The sequence below is a fragment of the Hippocampus zosterae genome, chromosome 6 (assembly GCF_025434085.1).
Source record: "Hippocampus zosterae strain Florida chromosome 6, ASM2543408v3, whole genome shotgun sequence".
Taxonomy (NCBI): domain Eukaryota; kingdom Metazoa; phylum Chordata; class Actinopteri; order Syngnathiformes; family Syngnathidae; genus Hippocampus; species Hippocampus zosterae.
The window spans coordinates 26014984-26037245 of NC_067456.1; the positions used below are offsets into that span (position 1 = coordinate 26014984).

Below are 22262 nucleotides of genomic sequence, written 5' to 3' on the forward strand. Positions count from 1 at the left end.
TAGCTTCTCTTAGCGATGTTAATTTCCTTTGTCAATTGGTTTCGGGTGTGTTTGTACAGTGCCCGATCTCCACTTCTAAATGCGGCCTCTTTCTCTTTCCTGAGTTGCCGAGTTTGGGAGTAAACCATGGCTTGTTATTGTTGAAGGAGCGGAAGGACTTCGTTGGTACACACATGTCCTCACAGAAAATGATGTATGATGTTACAGCGTCTGTGTATTCATCCAGTTGAGGTTTCAAAGACGCCCCAATCAGTGCAGTCTCAGCATTCTTGTGGAGCTAGCTTTGTTTCATCTGTCCATTTTTTCACTGTCTAACAACCGGTTTAGCACATTTGAGTTTCTGTCTGTATGTAGGTATTAAGTGGATTAAGAAAAGACAGAAAGACCCAGTGTTGCACGGGCGACCGATCGGTATGAAATTTTGATTGTTGTATAGCAGTGGTCTAGAATGTTGCCTTCTCTGGTGAAACAGTCGATGTGCTGCTTATATCTGGGAAGTTCACGGTTAAGATGTGCTCTATTAAAATCGCCCAAAATGATCAGGGGTGACTCTGGGTATTTTAGTTCGAGTTTGTTTACTTGTTCGGCTCGCTTTTGTATTGCCGTGTTAGCGTTAGCTTGTAGCGCAATGTAAACACCGACTAGTAAAAAGGAGGTGAACTCACATGGCGAGTAGAATGGCTTGCAGTTTAAAGACAGCGACTCCAGGTCCGGGCTGCAGTGTGCGTCGAGCTTCGTGACAATCGTGTTAGAGAATCTGTTGTTCAAAGCTCGACAAAAGTTAATCAAATCTCCGACCGAAGGGGTGTAGTATGCAAATATAGGAGGCAGCATTTTTCTTGTAATTTTCAAATCTAAACTATAAAAGTTCAACAAGGAGCACGAGGATCTTTGAGTGCGATTTGCGGAGCAACTGCCGTCGTTCGCTCTAGGAAATCGTGCTTCTGCCAACTGCAAAGACAATCTTCTCTGAGTTGAGTTCTTTTGTTTAAACTTGTCCGGATAAAACTCTGATTTGTGTGATTGCTTTCAGGCCATTCCATACAGAGGCAGTCGTTAGCAGAGAACTGGTTTTTCAGGCTCTCTGCATAGCTTCTCTTAGCGATGTTAATTTCCTTTGTCAATTGGTTTCGGGTGTGTTTGTACAGTGCCCGATCTCCACTTCTAAATGCGGCCTCTTTCTCTTTCCTGAGTTGCCGAGTTTGGGAGTAAACCATGGCTTGTTATTGTTGAAGGAGCGGAAGGACTTCGTTGGTACACACATGTCCTCACAGAAAATGATGTATGATGTTACAGCGTCTGTGTATTCATCCAGTTGAGGTTTCAAAGACGCCCCAATCAGTGCAGTCTCAGCATTCTTGTGGAGCTAGCTTTGTTTCATCTGTCCATTTTTTCACTGTCTAACAACCGGTTTAGCACATTTGAGTTTCTGTCTGTATGTAGGTATTAAGTGGATTAAGAAAAGACAGAAAGACCCAGTGTTGCACGGGCGACCGATCGGTATGAAATTTTGATTGTTGTATAGCAGTGGTCTAGAATGTTGCCTTCTCTGGTGAAACAGTCGATGTGCTGCTTATATCTGGGAAGTTCACGGTTAAGATGTGCTCTATTAAAATCGCCCAAAATGATCAGGGGTGACTCTGGGTATTTTAGTTCGAGTTTGTTTACTTGTTCGGCTCGCTTTTGTATTGCCGTGTTAGCGTTAGCTTGTAGCGCAATGTAAACACCGACTAGTAAAAAGGAGGTGAACTCACATGGCGAGTAGAATGGCTTGCAGTTTAAAGACAGCGACTCCAGGTCCGGGCTGCAGTGTGCGTCGAGCTTCGTGACAATCGTGTTAGAGAATCTGTTGTTCAAAGCTCGACAAAAGTTAATCAAATCTCCGACCGAAGGGGTGTAGTATGCAAATATAGGAGGCAGCATTTTTCTTGTAATTTTCAAATCTAAACTATAAAAGTTCAACAAGGAGCACGAGGATCTTTGAGTGCGATTTGCGGAGCAACTGCCGTCGTTCGCTCTAGGAAATCGTGCTTCTGCCAACTGCAAAGACAATCTTCTCTGAGTTGAGTTCTTTTGTTTAAACTTGTCCGGATAAAACTCTGATTTGTGTGATTGCTTTCAGGCCATTCCATACAGAGGCAGTCGTTAGCAGAGAACTGGTTTTTCAGGCTCTCTGCATAGCTTCTCTTAGCGATGTTAATTTCCTTTGTCAATTGGTTTCGGGTGTGTTTGTACAGTGCCCGATCTCCACTTCTAAATGCGGCCTCTTTCTCTTTCCTGAGTTGCCGAGTTTGGGAGTAAACCATGGCTTGTTATTGTTGAAGGAGCGGAAGGACTTCGTTGGTACACACATGTCCTCACAGAAAATGATGTATGATGTTACAGCGTCTGTGTATTCATCCAGTTGAGGTTTCAAAGACGCCCCAATCAGTGCAGTCTCAGCATTCTTGTGGAGCTAGCTTTGTTTCATCTGTCCATTTTTTCACTGTCTAACAACCGGTTTAGCACATTTGAGTTTCTGTCTGTATGTAGGTATTAAGTGGATTAAGAAAAGACAGAAAGACCCAGTGTTGCACGGGCGACCGATCGGTATGAAATTTTGATTGTTGTATAGCAGTGGTCTAGAATGTTGCCTTCTCTGGTGAAACAGTCGATGTGCTGCTTATATCTGGGAAGTTCACGGTTAAGATGTGCTCTATTAAAATCGCCCAAAATGATCAGGGGTGACTCTGGGTATTTTAGTTCGAGTTTGTTTACTTGTTCGGCTCGCTTTTGTATTGCCGTGTTAGCGTTAGCTTGTAGCGCAATGTAAACACCGACTAGTAAAAAGGAGGTGAACTCACATGGCGAGTAGAATGGCTTGCAGTTTAAAGACAGCGACTCCAGGTCCGGGCTGCAGTGTGCGTCGAGCTTCGTGACAATCGTGTTAGAGAATCTGTTGTTCAAAGCTCGACAAAAGTTAATCAAATCTCCGACCGAAGGGGTGTAGTATGCAAATATAGGAGGCAGCATTTTTCTTGTAATTTTCAAATCTAAACTATAAAAGTTCAACAAGGAGCACGAGGATCTTTGAGTGCGATTTGCGGAGCAACTGCCGTCGTTCGCTCTAGGAAATCGTGCTTCTGCCAACTGCAAAGACAATCTTCTCTGAGTTGAGTTCTTTTGTTTAAACTTGTCCGGATAAAACTCTGACAATATGTGAAAAAGGGGTAAAACTTGGGACATTCAAAAATTCATAGCTCACTTCATATTTATTTTAGCATAGTTGTTCGCGTCAGGGTGCTACACGTGCCTGCCAATTTTTGTGGTGCTCCAGAGAATTTTTTTAATCATTATGCCTGACAACTTTAAAATACCTACATTTTCGCCAGGCCTGATGAGTGTCCACATTTTGGTGAGTTTTCATTTTTAGATCCCCCCAAATATGATTCCATCCATCCATCCATCTTCTACCGCTCATCCCCTGGGTCGCGGGGGCAACAGCTTTAGCAGGGAAGTCCAGACTTCCCTCTTCCTAGCTACTTCTTCCAGCTCTCCCCGGGGGATCCCGAGGCGTACCCTGGCCAGCTGGGTGACATAGTCTCTCCAGCGTGTCCTGGGTCTTCCTCGAGAAGGGAGGCGTTCAGGAGGCATCCGAATCAGATGCCCAAGCTACCTCATCTGGCTCCTCTTGATGTGGAGAAGCGGCTCGACTCTGAGCCTCTCCCGGATGACCGAGCTTCTCACCTTATCTCGAAGGGAGAGCCCGGACACCCTGCGGAGAAAACTCATTTCAGCCACTTGTATCCGGGATCTCGTTCTTTCGGTCACGACCCATAGCTTGTGACCATTGATGAGGGTTGAAACGTAGATCGACCGGTAAATTGTGAGCTTCGCTCTTTGGCTCAGCTCCTTCTTCACCACGACAGGCCGATACAACATCCGCATCACAGCAGACGCGACAGGCACACAGCACCTTACGGCCACAACTCAGATTGGCCGCCTCAACAATAGAGGCACGGAACATGGCCCACTCGGATTCAAAGTCCCCCGCCTCCCGCGGGTCGCGGGAGGTGCTGCAGCCTATCCCAGCCGTCTTCGGGCAGTAGGCGGGGGACACCCTGAGTCAGTTGCCAGCCAATCGCAGGGCACAGAGAGACGAACAACCATCCACGCCCACACTCACACCTAGGGACAATTTAGAGCGTCCAATCAGCCTGCCATGCATGTTTTTGGAATGTGGGAGGAAACTGGAGCACCCGGCGAAAACCCACGCAGGCCCGGGGAGAACATGCAAACTCCACACAGGGAGGCCAGAGCTGGAATCGAACCCGGTACCTCTGTACTGTGAAGCCGACGTGCTAACCACTGGACTACCGGGCCGCCCATCATTTAATTATTATTATTATTATTATTGTTATTTTTATTCAACAGCCTGACAGCAGTCGGTAGGAAAGAGCGTCGGTATCTCTCCTTCCTACAACGCGGGTGTAACAGTCTCTGGCTGAAGGAGCTACCTAGTGCTGTCAGGGCGGGCTGGAGCGGGTGGGAGGGACTGTCCATTATAGCTTTTAGCTTAGTTAGCATCCTTCTGTTGCCCACCTTCTCCAGAGTGTCAAGGGAACAGCCCAGTACAGAACTGGCCTTCCTGACCAGTCGCTCCAGTCTCTTACTGTCCCGGGCTGAGATGCTGCCTGACCAGCAGACAATGCCATAATGGATGGCCGAGGCCACCACCGAGTTATAGAAAGTCTTAAGGAGCGACCCCTGATCCCCAAAAAACCTCAGTTTCCTGAGTAGGAAGAGTCGGCTCTGTCCTTTCCTAATCAGGGTGTCTGTGTTTGTAGACCAGTCCAGTTTGTTGTTCAGAAGAACATCTAGGTAGTTGTAGGAGGTCCCCCCCTCTATGTCCATACCCAGGATGTTCATCGGTGCTGGTGAGGACTGTTTCCTGCAGAAATCCACAACCAATTCCTTAGTTTTCCCGGGGTTGATCTGGAGGAGATTCTGCTGGCACCAGTCCACAAAGTCCTTCGTCAGTCCCTTGTACTCCCGATTGTCCCCCTCTGTAATGAGGCCAACAATCGCAGAGTCATCGGAGAACTTCTGAAGGTGGCAGTTCGGAGTGGCGTGTCTGAAGTCCGAGGTGTAGAGGATGAACAGGAATGGAGCCAGAGCAGTCCCCTGCGGCGCTCCAGTGCTGCAGAGAAGCCTGTCCGACTCAGAGCTCTGCTACCTCACGTACTGCGGCCGATTTGTGAGGTAGTCTATGATCCATGCTGTGAGATGGTGGTCCACTCCAGTGTTCTGCAGTTTGCCTCCCAGTAAGTTGGGCTGGATCGTGTTGAAGGCACTGGAGAAATCAAAGAACATGATTCTCACAGTGCTCCCAGCCTTCTCCAAGTGTGACAGCACTGAGTGGAGGAGGTAGATAATGGCGTCTTCCACGCCGATGCCAGGCTGATAGGCAAACTGCAGCGGGTCCAGTGCCGGGCTCACCAGCAGTTGAAGGTGGGCGAGGACAAGTCTCTCCAGCGTCTTCATCAGGTGAGACGTCAGCGCCACCAGTCTGTAGCTGTTCAGCTCCTTAGGGTGGGGGGTCTTGGGCACTGGGACCAGGCACGAAGTTTTCCACAGCTGTGGAGCTCTGCCCAGCTTCAGGCTCAGGTTGAACATGTATGGACAATGTCACACAGCTGGGCAGAGCAGGTCCTGAGGAGCCAGGAACTGATCTTGTCTGGACCTGCTGCCTTCCTCACATTCATCTTCCTCAGTTGGTTCCTCACCTGCTCTGTTGTGACGGACAGGCAAGAACCAGGTGACAGACTGGATTGATGAGAGCTGGTCGAAAGAGCCTACTCACCACCAGGTGATGATCAGTTGACAGCTCCGCCCCTCTCTTCACCCAAGTGTCCAAAACATGCGTCCGTAAATCCGATGATACAACCACAAAGTCGATCATCGAACTACGGCTTAGGGTGTCCTGGTGCCAAGTGCACATATGGACATCCTTATGTTTGAACAAGGTGTTCGTTATGGACAATCCGTGACGAGCACAGAAGTCCAATAACAAAACACCACTCGAGTTCTGATCGGGGGGGTTCCTTTCCTCCCAATCACGCCCTTCCAGGTCTCAGTCATTGCCCACATGAGCATTGAAGTCCCCAGCAGAACAAGGGAGTCCCCAGCAGGAGTACTCTCCAGCACACCCTCCAAGGACTCCAAAAAGATGGATATGCTGAGCTGCTGTTTGGTGCATATGCACAAACAACAGTCAGGACCTGTCCCCCCACCCGAAGGCGGAGGGAGGCAACCCTCTCGTCTACCGGTGTGAACCCCAATGTACAGTCACTGAGCCGGGGGGCAATGAGTATGCCCACACCTGCTCTGCGCCTCTCACCGTGAGCAACTCCAGAGTGGAAGAGAGTCCAACCCCTCTCGAGAGAACTGGTACCAGAACCCAGGCTGTGTGGAGGCAAGTCCGACTATATCCAGTCGGAATTTCTCTGCCTCACACACCAGCTCCTTGGCTCCTTCCCTGCCAAAGAGGTGACATTCCATGTCCCAAGAGCTAGCTTATGCAGTCGAAGATCAGACCACCAGGGTTCCCTCCTTTGGCTGTGGTCCAGCTCACATTGCACCTGACCCCTTTGAACCCCTCCCACGGGTGGTGAGACCATGAGAAGTAATGCGCAGGATTTTGAAGGGGGACCCACATTGCCTCTTCGGGCTGAGCCCCATGGGTGTAGGCCCGGCCACCAGGCGCTTGCCAACGAGCCCCACCTCCAGGCCTGGCTCCAGAGGGGGGGCCCGGTGATACGCGTCCGGGAAAGGGAAACTGAGTGCCATTGATTTTATTGATCATAAGGGGCTTATGAGCCGTGCTTTGTCTGGTCCCTCACCGAGGACCTATTTGCCGTGGGTGACCCAGCCAGGGGCATAAAGTCCCAGACAACCTAGCTCCTAGGATCACACAAACCCCTCCACCACGGTCAGGTGACGGCTCACGGTGGGGCAAAATGTGATTCATTTGCTGAATTTAAAATAAAATTAAAAAAAACACATACACAAGCATGCCATGATGAGCAGCAGCCATAACGACCTCCAACACGAACGAAACAGAAAAATTAAGTCGATACAAGAGTTAGTGAAAAGGAAATCACTGCCTACCTTGGTGGGATACCTGATGCAGAGGCATGTGAGGCAGTTTTGTAACTTGTTAAGTGGTAAGTGTAAGAACATCATTGATGTGGCTCACATGTACCATTTGACATCAGTGCACCATTCTTCGTTGATATAGAAGCAAATCCCACCACCTTTAGATCTCCCTGATAGCTCCGTGTCGCGGTCGGCTCGGAGAAGGCGCAAGCCGGGTAGATGTAACGCGGAATCCGGACGGCGGTCACTGAGCCAGGTTTCAGTGAAGCAGAGCGCAGCAGAACGTGCAAAGGTTTTGTTGGTCTTTGTGAGGAGAAAAAGTTCATCCATCTTGTTTGGCAAAGACCGTAGATTAGCAAGATGGATCGATGGGAGCGGGGTTCGAAATCCGCGCTGCCGGAGCTTGACGAGCATGCCGGCTCGCTTCCCCCTCCTCTGGCGCCGTTTCCATGCTCTGGAGAGCGCAGCCGCTCCGCTCGCGATTAGCTCAGAAAAACCTTGTGGATTTTCGTGTGCTGGTGAAAAAAGACCGAGCGTAGACTCCCCAATGCGCAGCAATTTTTCCCTCATGTAAGCAAGCCACTCAGGGTCGCCAAAAACGAAAATGACAAAAACAGGGATAACACGAGGGAGCGTGTGACCGAGGCTGCCATACCTGACGGCGCCTGATGACGTTTTTTGACCTAAGAACTGGTTTTCGATCAACCAATACCCCCTGATCGACCCATTACCGCGCACGCGGGCATACGCACGCACGTACACACGCATGCCATGATGAGCATTAGCCTGATCCTGAGGCATGCCATGCACTTCTGCAGCCTGTTCTTAGCTCACGCGTACCATTTTAAAATGCTTCTCTTGACCCCCCAGATTCCCATTCTTTGCCTGTCCCCTCGGTGAATTGTACAAAACAAACTGAATGACAATAATGATAATAATAAAAGATATAATGCAACTACTCTGATCACGACGGACTTTCCACTCCCTCCACTGATTTTCTATGGGGTTGAGATCTGAAGACTGGCTAGGCCACTCCAGGACCTTGAAATGCTTCTTACGAAGCCACTCCTTTGTTGCCCTGGCTGTGTGTTTGGGATCATTGTCATGCTGAAAGACCAAGCCACGTCTCATTTTCAATGGCCTTGCTGATGGAAGGAGATTTTCACTCAAAATCTCTCGATACATGGCTCCATTCATTCTTTCCTTTACACAGATCAGTCGTCCTAGTCCCTTTGCAGATAAAAAGCCCCAAAGCATGATGTTTCCACCCCCATTCTTCACAGTGGGTATGGTGTTCTATGGATGCAATTCAGTATTTTTTCTCCTCCAAACACGAGAACTTGTGTTTCTACCAAAAAGTTCTATTTTGGTTTCATCTGACCATAACACATTCTCCCAGTCCTCTTCTGTAGCATCCAAATGCTCTCTAACGAAACGCAGATGGGCCTGGACGTGTACTGGCTTCAGCAGGGGGACACGTCTGGCAGTGCAGGATGAGAGTTTCTGGCGGCGCATTGTGTTACTGATTGTAGCCTTTGTTACTGTGGTCCCAGCTCTCTATAGGTCATTCACGAGGTCCCCCCGTGTGGTTCTGGGATTTTTGCTCACAGTTCTTGTTATCATTTTGACGCCACAGGGTGAGATCTTGGATGGAGCCCCAGATCGAGGGAGATTATCAGTGGTCTTGTATGTCTTCCATTTTCCAATAATTGCTCCCACAGTTGATTTATTTACACCAAGCGTTTTACCGATTGCAGATTCAGTCTTCCCAGCCTGGTGCAGGTGTACAATTTTGTCTCTGGTGTCCTTCGACAGCTGTTTGGTCTTGGCCATCGTGGAGTTTGGAGTGTGACTGACTGAGGTTGTAGACAGGTGTCTTTTACACCAATAATGAGTTAAAACATGCACCATTAATACAGGTAATGAGTGGAGCCTCATTAGACATCATGAGAAATTAGACCTCTTTGACAGCCAGAAATCTTGCTTCTTTGTAGCTGACCAAATACTTATTTTCCACTCTAATTTGCTAATAAATCAAACAATGTAATTTTCTGAGTTTTTTCCCCACATTCTGTCTCTCATGGTTGAGGTTTACCCATGTTGACAATTACAGGCCTCTCTAATCTTTTCAAGTAGGAGAACTTGCACAATTGGTGGTTGACTAATACCTGTATACAGGTATATATAAAGTACCGTATTTTCACGACCATTTGACGCACCGTACGGTTGGGTGCAGTCTCATTAATGGGTGCCATTTCTGTATTTTACACATAGACAAACCGCACTGTATTATTGGCCGCAGTTTTAAAGTGCTAAAACATACGCCAGCTTATAAACATACGGCATGCATACGCGCACGCTAAAAACATGGTAGCTTGAAGCATATGGTAGCATGCCAAGACATACAGATACAAGCTAAAAACACGTTTTTAAAAAGGCAACGAAAGCAGAACTGAGTTCGGGTGTATTTTATTTAGCCATCGTACAATGTTCTCACATTTTTCAATCAATCATCACCCAGAAATCCATCAAAGTCCTCATCCTCTGTATCAGAAGCAGAGGACTGCACATCCCAGTTGTCATTGAACGCATCACATGCTAAAGTGTGAGTTGCTCCGCATTGCCGAGCAGAAAGAAGGAGCAGCAACAGCAAAGTCAACATTTCTCTCGTGTGAAGCTTTCCCATTTGAAAGTAAAGAACAGAGCGAAACATGGTGGCAGCGCGTGTGTGTGTAGAAAGAATTGAACAATTGTGCAAGTAACGTAATCCTTTAAATGTATTATTATTATTATTATTATTATTATTAAAAACGCCGCGTTCCCTCTCGTTGTCAGAGTCACTCTCATTGCCTTGCGGCTCCACAGAAATGATGCCGGCTTTGCCAAAAACTCGAACAACAGTGCAAGCAGACACGTTCGGCCAAGCAGCCACAATCCATTTGCAAATTGCGGCGTAACTCGCCCAGCGCTGCCTCTCACTCTTTGTAAAGTTGTGTTTGCCATCGATCATCCATTGTTCCCATGCCGTTCGCAACTCTACTTTGAACGCCCGGTTGATGCCGATGTCCAGCGGTTGGAGTTCTTTAGTCAAGCCTCCGGGAATAACGGCAAGCTCAGAGTTCATTTGCTTGACTTGGTTTTTCACCGCTGCTGTGAGATGGGCATGCATACCAAAAGCATAACCGATGGCTTGAAGTTTGAACTGAGCTTCGTAGGCGTGTCTCTTTGTCGAATTTATTTTTGGGGGTTCTTAGAAACCAAAACCCGGAGTTGTTTTTTTTGTTTGCCACACTCTATACAGGTGTTGGTACCTGCTTGCGGCGTCCCTTTAGCGTCCACTTACACGCCCACCCTTCACCCATTGGCGGACTGCTCCCACATGCCTTTCCTCTCTCATGTCTGCCTTCTATCTCTTTCTCTCTCCCTCTCCACATATGTATATATACACGCCCACCCTTCCATGATTGGCCGGCTATATAAACAGCGTGTCGGCTGTCAGTCAGATTTTGGAACTCAGCGCATACAAAAGACCCTCCGCACCATAAGGCGTCCTGTCCATTTTGGAGAAAATTTGAGACTTTTAATGGCGCCTTATAGTTGTGAAAATACGGTATGTACAGGTATATGTATATGTAAGTCTGTATGTTGGATATATGAGTAAGCGAGGTGACAAAGTGAGGGGTCCTTTTTATGGGTCATGCACTTTCATTAAAGTAGATCAATACATTTGTTCATAATTGGATCATATGACCCCGTGACTTGTCAACTTGCATTGCTCCTGGCCCACTGAAGGTGCGATTTAAAGGTTTGGTTACTTATATAAAAGAACAAGTCAAGTCAACAGTATTTATAGAGCACTTTCAAACAGCCATCGCTGCATACAAAGTGCTGTATATGGAGCGATTTAACATACACAATAAACAGTAAGAAATCCAAGTCATGCTGAGTCGAATGCCAAAGAATACAAGTGAGTTTTGAGGAGGTCTTTAAAGATGGGCAGCGAGGAGGCTTGCCGAATGTTCAGTGTGAGGTGATTCCAGAGAGAGGGACCAGCCTCTGAGCCTCAGTTTAGTTCTTGGTACTTCTAACAAAGACTGGTCCACAGACCTGAGGCGCCGGGCAGGTGTGTAGGGGCGGATGAGCTCAGAGAGGTAAGGTGGCGCGAGATTATTCAGAGATTTGAAAACAAAGAGGAGGATCTTGAAAATAACTCTAAAATGAATGGGGAGCCAGTGAAGGGATGACAGAGTAGGAGTTATATGCTCCCTCTTACGAGTACCAGTAAAGAGGTGAGCAGCGGCATTCTGGACCAGCTGAAGGCGCTTTCTGGAGGACTGGCTGACTCCAAAGTAAAGGGCATTGCAGTAATCGAGCTGGGATGTGACAAAGGCATGAATTACTGTCTCACAGTGTTCATGTGAGAGGAGAGGTTTTATTTTGGCCAGCTGTCTAAGGTGAAAGAAATTGGATTTAGCAACGGCACCAATTTGCCGATCGAGTTTTAAATCACTGTCCAGTTTAAGGCCCAAGTTTGAGACCGTTGATTTCAGATAATGAGACAGGGGGCCCAAGTCTAATAATAATAATAATAAATGCTCTTGCGACGCGGAGGCCCAGTCTCATTCGGCTGGGTCATCGCAGTGCGTACAGCTGATCAGCTTCACCAGGGTCCGCCAATGACCACGGTCATAGGCCAGGTCCGCTGCATCCTCCAGGGTAAGGCCGTGGTGTTTGAGATCCTCTCTGATGACATCAAGCCATCTGGTGTGGGGTCTGCCGTGCGGCCTTTTCCAGCCGGCTGTCGCTGGATCAAATACAATACAATACAATACAATACATGCTGATTTATATAGCGCTTTCACAACAGCGGCAGCTGTAACAAAGCGCTTAACAAAACAGTTAACATCAAGTAAAACAATAAACACAACACATAACATAAAAGACGGACAGTCGTGCAGTCCTAACCACTTTTCCGTCACACGCTTTGTTGTTTGAAGCAGTTTGGGATGAAAGAGGAGAGAATCAAAGTGTCCTTTAACCAGTGGATCAGAGACGTCATGCTCAAATGAGTCAAATGAGAAGATGGCACGAGTTGGGTGTTCCGGGGGTAATCGGAGGAGATGACAAGCCAACGGATGCGCCTCTGAGCAGCCAGTCGGGATGCAGGGGGCTGAAGGGTATGTTTTCGGAGGTCTGAGTTGGAAACATGGAGGTGCCAGCTGATGTTCAAGATGGTTCTGAGTGACCTGCTGTCAAAGCCGTCGATCCTCTTGGCCTGGGTCTTGTTTAATGGCCTGAATTCTGCACCATACAGGAGGATGGGAATAACTGCTGATTTATAAATGCGCATCTTGGTCTTTTGGGACACTGAGTGGTGGCGCCAGAGGGGCCGCCACAGTGACTGCATTGCCGCGGCCACAAGGGCGCGTCTGCGCGGTCAATCTCTGGCTTGAGATCGCCGCTGCTGGTAATGGTGGAGCCCAGGTAGATGATGGAATTGACAAATTGCACTTCGTCTGTGCCAAAGATCAGGGGGGAGCGGTTGGGTCCGTCACCGATATACATAAGTTTAGTTTTCTGCCAGCTTACTTGGAGGCCCAGCTTTGCTGCTTCTGTTTGGTATATGGAGAGAGCACTGCTGAGGTGTTGGAGGGAGTTGCTGAACAGGGTGGTGTCATCAGCGTATTCAAGGTCGGTCAGGTGGAAGTTGCCGAGCGACACGCCTGAGACTTGCTCCCGGACTCGGATCATAAGGTGGTCGATGACACAGTTAAATAGGTCAGGAGCGGCCACGCAGCCCTGTCTGACCCCGCTTTTAATGGGGAACCACTCTGAGTCCTTCCCATTCACACGAACACAGCTCTCTGAGTTGTTGTAGAGTCGCTGGAACAATGTGGTTATTTTGGGTGGCACTCCAAGGTATTTCAGAATGTTCCAAAGGGGGAGAGGTGGTCGACTGTATCAAAGGCAGCTTTGAGATCTATGAAGGCTATAAAAAGATGTTGGTCCTTCCGAAACTCTCTAACCTTCTCAACAATGAGTCTAACTGCTGAGATGTGATTTATGGTGGACCAGTTGGGCATGAAGCCAGCTTGTTGGGGGCAGCGATGGCTTCGAATGGCGGGAAGGGCGCGGGTGAGAAGGATCCGGGTGAACAGTTTTGCGGGTATGGAGAGCAGTGAGATGCCTCTGTAGTTGTTGCAGAGTTGCTTGTCGCCTTTCAGCTTACAGAATGGCAGGATGATGCCTCGGGTCCAGTCTGTGGGGGGCTGTTCTGCCACCCACACATGGTTAATGATGTGGGTGAGCCACTGGGCCATGGAGTCACCAACTTCTTTGAGCAGCTCTGCAGTGATGGCACAGATTCCAGGGGCCTTGTGATTTTTTAGTGATTTTATTGCTGCTCTGACATCGTCGATTGTGACTGGGTCAGTTTTGCAGTTGGGGTTGGGAGTGGTAGAGTTGGCAGCAGTAACAAGACGGGGGTCGGTGGGAACTGGAGGGTGATGAAGGAGGTTGCTGAAGTGCTCTTTCCAGAGTTCAAGGCAGTCTATTTCAGTGGTGATGCGATTTCCACTGGCATCCTTCATGAGGGCGGTCTTGATGTGTGGTCCGATGCGGGCTTGGCACAGCATTTGAAAGACCTATCTAAGGTCGTTGCACTGTGCTGCTGATTCCATGCGTTCGGCCTCTTCTCCCCAGTATTTCTCCCTGTCAGTTGCAATTGCCGCATTCCGTGCTGCGTTGAGCCTCCGGTACTCTGTGATATCACCGTCCAGGCGAGCAGCACAGCGGCGGTCAATTATGTCGAGGGTCAGCTGTGAGATGCATGGTTGTTTGGGAAGAAATCTTGATCTTCCCAATACATCCTGGGCAGACTGGTTGACCTTTAATTTGAAAGTCTCCCAGTCTGCGACGTCATCAACGGCGAGAGCGGTGAAGGCGTTGGTGATGGAGCGGCGATATGCGGAGGTAGCGGTGGGGTCGCAGAGTCTGGAAGACATTAAGCGTGGTTGTGGCCTGATAGATGGGTCTGGTCGTATTTTAAGTCTTAGCTGGGCAACCAACAGGCGGTGGTCAGTGTTGCCCAACTGTGCACCTCTGAAGACCCTGCAGTTGGTGACGGAGGATCGCCAGCGGCGGGAGATGATGATAAGATCTATCGCCTTCCGGGTTCTTCCATCAGGGCTATACCAGGTCCAGTGATGGATCTGCTTGCGGGGGAACCATGTGTCGGTGATACAGAGGTTATTTGAATGGCAGAGGAGAAGCAGACGTTTGCCGTTATCATTTGTGGTGTTATCGACAAAGGTGGTGCCAATGGGTTGTGTGGGGGTTTGGTGAGATGGTCCTTCTCTGGAGGAAGAAGAGAAGGTTGCATTGGCGTCAGTGAGGATGATGACGATGTCATGTGGTGGGGTTTGGCTAATGACCTGATGGAGTTGGTCGAAGGTGTCCTTCACTGTATCATCAGCGAGTTCTGTGGGGGCATAAGCAACGATGACTGTCATCTTGCCATGTCGGTGGAGGAACCGTGCAGACAGGAGTCGGTCGTTAATTGGGATCCAGCTCATAAGTGATTGCCGTGTATGTTTGGACATGGCCAGCGCAACTCCATGGAGGCCCGTCCGGATTTCAGGGCCACTCCATATGAAGCTGTGTTCTCCTGCTGTAATTTCGCCGCTGCCTTGCCATCTTGATTCACGCAGACCCGCCATGGTGATTTTGTAGCGGGAGAGCTCCAAGGACAGCAGTAAAGGAGCTCCTGCCCGAAGAAGCATTCGGACGTTCAATGTGGCAATGCGCGTCTTCAGGCGTAGGTCAATCCGTATTCGTTGGTCGGGGGCGTTCCTATGTCTTGTCTTGGTTTGGGCAGTCTGGTTTCTTCTGGTCGGTTTCGTAAGAATAAATTTCTCCTGAGTGGGTTGTTGGCCCTCTGCAGGATAGTCGGATGATGGGGCTGCCATCTCAGCGGCGTACCGACACACCGTTGGGACCTTGTTAGTCTGGAACCTCCCCGAAGACTGGCCCGCCAAGGGAGACCCTACCTGGAGCAAGCTCCAGACGGTAACGCTCTCCGGATCATTGGAACACACAAGCATCCTTGCCACGGCAAGGCCAGGACCCACAAGGAGGGGCCCAAGTCTACAGGATGGAATGTACAAGGGCCACTGGGACCAAACAATATCACCTCTGTCTTCTTTTCGTTGAATTTCAAGACATTTTGTGCCATCCAGGTTTTGATTTCTTCCAGACAGGATAGGAGTGGCCTTAATGAGAAGGCGTCTTTCTTGCTCAGTGGGACATAGATCTGGCAGTCATCTGCATAGCAGTGGAAGGGAATACCATGACTCCTTAAGATGGAACCCAATGGGAGCAGATACAGCGAGAACAGCAGAGGCCCCAGAATTGAGCCCTGTGGAACACCACATGACAGGGGAGCAGTGCGTGACTCAGAGCATCCAAGGCAGACACAAAAGGTCCTGTCAGCTAGATAGGACCTAAACCACTCAAGAGCACTGCCACCAATGCCCACCAAGTGCTGCAAACGAGTCAGCAGAATACTGTGATCCACTGTATCAAATGCTGCAGTTAAGTCCAATAAAACCAGACACATGTGGTCTCCAGAGTCATTTGCCAGGAGGATGTCATTAGAAACGCGTAACAGGGCTGACTCCGTGCTATGCATCGTCTTGAAACCTGACTGGAAGACCTCCAAGATGTTATGTTCATCCAAGAACTGCATGTGCACGTTTCAACTGCATGTGCACCACTTTTTCCAGAATTTTGGAAATGAAAGGCAGTTTTGAAATGGGCCTGTAACTTGACAGCACATCTGGATCAAGACCAGGTTTCTTGATCAAGGGTTGGACCACAGCATGTTTAAACTGTTGGGGAACTACACCAGAAGAAAGGCTGCTGTTGATGATATCCAAAACCGATGCACCAACACTCGGGAGAACCTCCTGAAAGAAGCGTGGGGGAAGAGAGTCGCAAGGGGAGCCAGATGGCTTCGTCTGGCGAACTACATCCTCCAAAAGCGCCAAGGACACGGTATCAAAAGAATTTAGTACAGCTGAACATGGAACATGGACAGAGGGGTCAGATGCGGTATTTGAGACCGGAGTCCTAGCTGTAGAGACCTTATCAATGAAAAACTGAAGGAATCTGTTGCACATCTCGGGTGAAGAATCCGAGCAAGTAGGCAGAGGGGGTTTGAGTACAGAATCTATCATTTTAAATAGTGTGCGTGGGTTCTGACGGTTATCTAGAATAAGGTCCGACAGATATTCTCTTTTGGCCTCTTTTACTGTGAGCTGGTAGGATTCCTACTTAGCTAGGGGCTTTCAGACCACAGGAAACTAATTCAGAACTTCCCAATGTACCCTGGTAGTTTGTGTAATCCCCTTGTTCACACACAAAAATAGGTTCCTCAGTGATAATTATACAGCTTACCCGCAGCGAGTCCCAGGGACTTGTTGATCAGAAAAGTTTGAGTCCCATTATGCATTTAGAGAGTCCCAAATTTCGAATTCTGAAATGGTCTGCTTATTCAACTGCATGTGATAATAACACAAATAACAACATATACATACAATTCTGAACAAATGCTGCAAAAATTTAAATAATTCAGTCGCAGGCCTGAAGATTTCGGAAATTCACAATAACCGTTTTTTGGTTCCGTCGAATTACCCAATGGGAAACCACGGTAACAAATTTTTGGTTCCGTAAATGTTCATCATGGGTACCCATTCATCTATTTTGACTGATATTCACAATCAAGAATTCTGAAACTCAAAATTATAATGTTTCAAGGGTAAATGTTTGAAAACTATGCATTAACAATGAACATTACATCAGCAGCTGTGTACTCCAGGTTTATTCCAAAAAATAAATGGATCAACAACTGGTGTACTCATGTGGCATCATCAGAGTATTTTTTCCAATCTCAGACTGCAAAGATGAATTTACTGGTAATCATTAATACAGGTAAGTATTTATTTTCCAAGTCCTTGGCCTTGGCCTCTGAGTCAAGTCCTTGGCCTTGGCCTCGGGTTGCCGGTCCTTGGACACAACACTGACGGGCACAGTCAGGTTGCAATAGCCAATCAGATCACGAGTCTGCGCACCGGGGCCAGCTAGAATGCCTTATGTCGAGACTGGACATGCGCGTTCGGTGATTGGATTAGCACCTGCTAGAGGGGAGCTATCACTGCATTTTAACCCAAAACGGCCGAAGAAGACGTTGATCTGGTTGCTGAACTACATTCCACACAATTTTCAAGACGGACCTTCCACGAAAAGCTGGATATTGTCCGAAGAGGTCGCCCAACTCATGTGCTTTTTCTGTCATTTTCTGACGCGAAATTATGAACGGTACCCGTGGCTCACAGCCTCTGAGAAACGCTGCAAATTGTACCGCTGGGAATGCCTATTGCTTGCAACGGACCGATTTGGAGCCACACTGGATTTACCCATTTAAGTTGTTTTACCAAGCAGCAAGGAAACATCAGAGCACGGCTGGGCACTTACAAACTACGGTGGGTTTAAATATGTTTGTGGACACTCGCGTAGATGTGCAGCTCAGTGAACAGGCACTACATTGGTGAATAAATGAATTTTATTTTACATTTCTTGTCATTTTTTTTCATTAGTATTAAATGAATGGTAACGAAATAAAATGACAAAGATACTAAATGTATCAAATAAATCTACTCACCTGCAATTCATAATGGCGCATTGTAGTCACCTTCATGCACTAAAGTTCGTTCAATCTCAGCTGTTCAACATCGTCAGTTATTTGCTGTTGTATAGCCGATTCTCAAAATGCAAATGATCTGTTTACTTTATTTTCAAAGAATAGTCTGTTTTGCTATTGTTTGGTTGGTGTCTTATATGAAACTGCGACATTGCGCAATTTATTGGACAGACTTAAGATCACACAGCGTAATTTGGGCGGTATTTTATTTTGTATTTTTAAATCATCTTTTATTTTTGACAATATCTATGCTTCCTGCTCTTTATTGTGAATGCATACTTGATGGTTTTAAATGCTCCTGAAATTAAGTGCTGCTTGACGAGCCTATACTGTATTGTGTTAATGTATGTGATGTCACTGAAGGCCTAAGGTTGAAATGCACGGCCAGCCACTGAATCTAACACACGTCATCATGAGTTCTACCAACAGTTAACATTAGCATTACTACACCTTACGACGAATTGAATTGAATTGTATTGAATACATCTTTATTGTCGAATGTGCTGTATGTATGTGTAACATAGCACAGAGCACAGATTAAATTTCTTCCCTCTCAAAATAAGAGGTAGAGGTAACGAGATCGCTGGTTCCTGGTCTGGAAGGTTCCACAAGGGTCTGACTCAGTACCTCCTAGCCCAGGGGTTGGGAACCCAAAATTTTGAAAGAGCCAAAACAAAAAACAAATATGTCTGGAGGCGCAAAAAAAATAAAAGCATTCTATAAAACTTAGAATGAAGGAAACAAATGTTGTATGTACCATATTTTCACGACTATAAGGCGCCATTAAAAGTCTTAAATTTTTTCCAAAATGGACAGGACGCCTTATGGTGCGGAGCGTCCTTTGTATGCGCTGAGTTCCAAAATCTGACTGCCAGCCGACACGCTTTTTATATAGAGAAAAGGCGGAAGTGACTGTGGCCGGGTATGCGGGAAAGAAGTCGGCCAATCAGGGAAGGGTGGGCGTGTATATATACATATATGGAGAGAGAGAGAGAGAGAGGGGGGGGGGGGACAAGCAAGGTGGGGAACAGTCCGCCAATGGTTAAGGGTGGGCGTGTCAGTGGACGCTAAAGGGACGCCGCAAGCAGGTACCAACACCTGTATAGAGTGTGGCAATGTGCATTGTTGCAAAACAACTCCGGTTTTGGTTTCTAAGAACCCCCGAACCCCCTGTTGTTCGAGTTTTTGGCAAAGGCGGCATCATTTCTGTGGAGCCGCATGGCAATGAGAGTGACTCTGACAACGAGAGGGAACGCGGCGTTTTTGATGGATTACGGTACTTGCACAATTGCTCAATTCTTTCTACACACACACACGCTGCCACCATGTTTCGCTCTGTTCTTTACGTTCAAATGTGGGAAAGCTTCACACGAGAGAAATGTTGACTTTGCTGTTGCTGCTCCTTCTTTCCGCTCGGCAATGCGTAGCAACTCACACTTTAGCATGTGATGCATTCAATGACAACTGGGATGTGCAGTCCTCTGCTTCTGATGAGGACTTTGATGGATTTCTGGGTGATGATTGATCGAAAAACGTGAGAACATTGTACGATGGCTAAATAAAATACACCCAAACTCAGTTCTGCTTTCGTTGCCTTTTTAAAAACGTGTTTTTAGCTTATCTGTATATCTTGGCATGCTACCGTATGCTTCAAGCTAACGTGTTAGAGTGCGCGCATGCATGCCGTATGTTTATGCTGGCGTATGTTTTACCGCTGTAAAACTGTGTCCATTGGTACAGTGTGGTCTGTCTATGTGTAAAATACAGAAATTCATTCATTCATTCATCTTCCGTACCGCTTGATCCTCACTAGGGTCGCGGGGGGTGCTGGAACCCATCCCAGCCGTCTCCGGGCAGTAGGCGGGGGACACCCTGAATCGGTTGCCAGCCAATCGCAGGGCACACATAGACGAACAACCATCCACGCTCACACTCACACCTAGGGACAATTTAGAGTGTTCAATCAGCCTGCCATGCATATTTTTGGAATGTGGGAGGAAACCGGAGCACCCGGAGAAAACCCACGCAGGCCCGGGGAGAACATGCAAACTCCACACAGGGAGGCCGGAGCTGGAATCGAACCCAGTACCTCTGCACTGTGAAGCCGACGTGCTAACCACTGGACTACCGGGCCGCCTCAAATGTCACCCATTAATGAGACTGCGCCCAACCGTACGGTGCGTCGAATAGTCGTGAAAATACGGTATGTAGGAGACTGGACTGTCTCAGAATTGTTTAAGTTATTCATTCCTATGTTGTATGTTCACAAAAGCCCTATAGAATTTATTTGGTCATTTCCTCGTTTGATTTTTTGTTTTGGTGCATTCTATTCGCTTTTCTTAGTGTCAGTGAAGTGATCATTAGTTTCCGTTTTTCTGAGGCTGTCTTTAACGCCTCTTGAATCAAACGAGAAGAGTTAAGGCACGGAGTCAGACGCAGATGTGTCTGTGTTTGTCGAGACTGTTAAAAGCATAAATAAAGTTTATGTTTTCAAAAACCAACACCACAGCTCCCCTTTTTCAGAGCTGCAGCATGTATCTATATGTATTTGAGCTATATTAGCCTACTATCAAAATCTTTTTCCATTTTCAAAAATGTTTTTATAAAACTCCACGGAGCCACTAGATGTCGCTAAAGAGCTGCATGCGGCTCTGGAGCCGCGTGTTGCCAACCCCCGTCCTAGCCACTCGAGCAGTGGTTCTTCACCTTGTTTGAGGTACCAAGCCCAACCAGTTCATATGCACGTTCACCGAACCCTTCATTAGCGAAAACATAAAAAATGATTTTCATTTATTTATTTATTTTTACAAATTCGAGACATTTAAAAAAAACTATTAAAAACAGAAATAAATAAATAAAATTACATGGCAAAAGTATAGGTTTTTAAAATTGTATTACATACGATCATGACAGTCACACAGTGACTACTGAGCGCACTATATTTCCCGCAGTACTGATTGGACAAGCAATGTAATGTGATCATCTGCAGTCAGCAATGGACAAGTGGGCATGTCACAACTGACATCTTGAGTCGGATGTGTCTTAAGCTCCATGGAAGAGGCTTCGTCAACCCACTGAGTCCGATTCACCGAACCCCTCAGGTTCGATCGAACCCAGGTTAAGAACCGCTGAGTCACTAGAGTCTTCGTTCTGCCTACCCAGAACGCTTTAAGGGATGGGCTGTGCTGAAGTATGCCGATTTGCTGTTTTGTTGGCTCGATTCCCATGTTCCTCCGCGTAACTGATAGCTTGGAGTGTAAACTGTGCTTAGTAAGTGCATCTCTTCATAGGTGCCATTTTCGGGGGTCTTGAGCCAAGCCGATGTTGTTTTGCACAATGCACATACTGGCATTATGTACCGACTGGGGGTGTGACTTTCGTGTCCTCTTTCTTGCGCACCCTTCACCCTTTAACGTCTGAATGGTGCCCTCAGTCACATCCTCCTTTCCTCTATGTAAGCCGCGTGTCAGCAGGAACTGCTCCCAGTCAGTGAAGCGGAGTGCTCAGTTAAGTTCCACAACAACATTTACAAATTTCGGAACTCGGCGCACACATAAGGTATAATAAGATGCCCCGTCCATTTTGGAGAAAAATACTTAAGTGCGCGCTGTGGTCGTATAATACCTTCTAAATCGGGGGGGCGGGGGGGGGCTCTAACACTAAAGGGCCATTTTACCGTATTTTCACGACTATAAGGGGCCATTAAAAGTCTTAAATTTTCTCCAAAATGGACAGGACGCCTTATGGTGCGGAGCGTCTTTTGTATGCGCTGAGTTCCAAAATCTGACTGACAGCCGACACGCTGTTTATATAGAGAAAAGGCGGAAGTGACTGTGGCCAGGCATGCTGGAAAGAAGTCGGCCAATCAGGGAAGGGTGGGCATGTATATATGCATATATGGAGAGAGAGAGAGAGAGAGAGAGAGAGAGAGAGAGAGAGAGAGAGAGAGAGAGAGAGAGAGAGAGAGAGAGAGAGAGAGAGAGAGAGAGAGAGAGAGAGAGAGAGAGAGAGAGAGAGAGAGAGAGAGAGAGAGAGAGAGAGAGAGAGAGAGAGAGAGAGAGAGAGAGAGAGAGAGAGAGAGAGAGAGAGAGAGAGAGAGAGAGAGAGAGAGAGAGAGAAGGCAGACATGAGAGAGGACAGGCATGCTGGGGAGCAGTCCGCCAATGGGTGAAGGGTGGGCGTGTAAGTGGACGCTAAAGGGACGCCGCAAGCAGGTACCAACACCTGTATAGAGTGTGGCAATGTGCATTGTTGCAAAACAACTCCGGTTTTGGTTTCTAAGAACCCCCGAAAATAAATTCGACAAAGAGACACGCCTACGAAGCTCAGTTCAAACTGAAAGCCATCGGTTATGCTTTTGGCATGC

At 47.6% G+C, this 22262-nt stretch overlaps 1 protein-coding gene across 1 annotated transcript in view; it reads left to right on the top strand.

Moving 5' to 3' along the window:
* fxn (frataxin) overlaps window positions 1–22262 on the top strand; it is a 162588-nt gene that overhangs the window by 41648 nt on the left and 98678 nt on the right. The gene's annotated exons all lie outside the window — the stretch shown is intronic.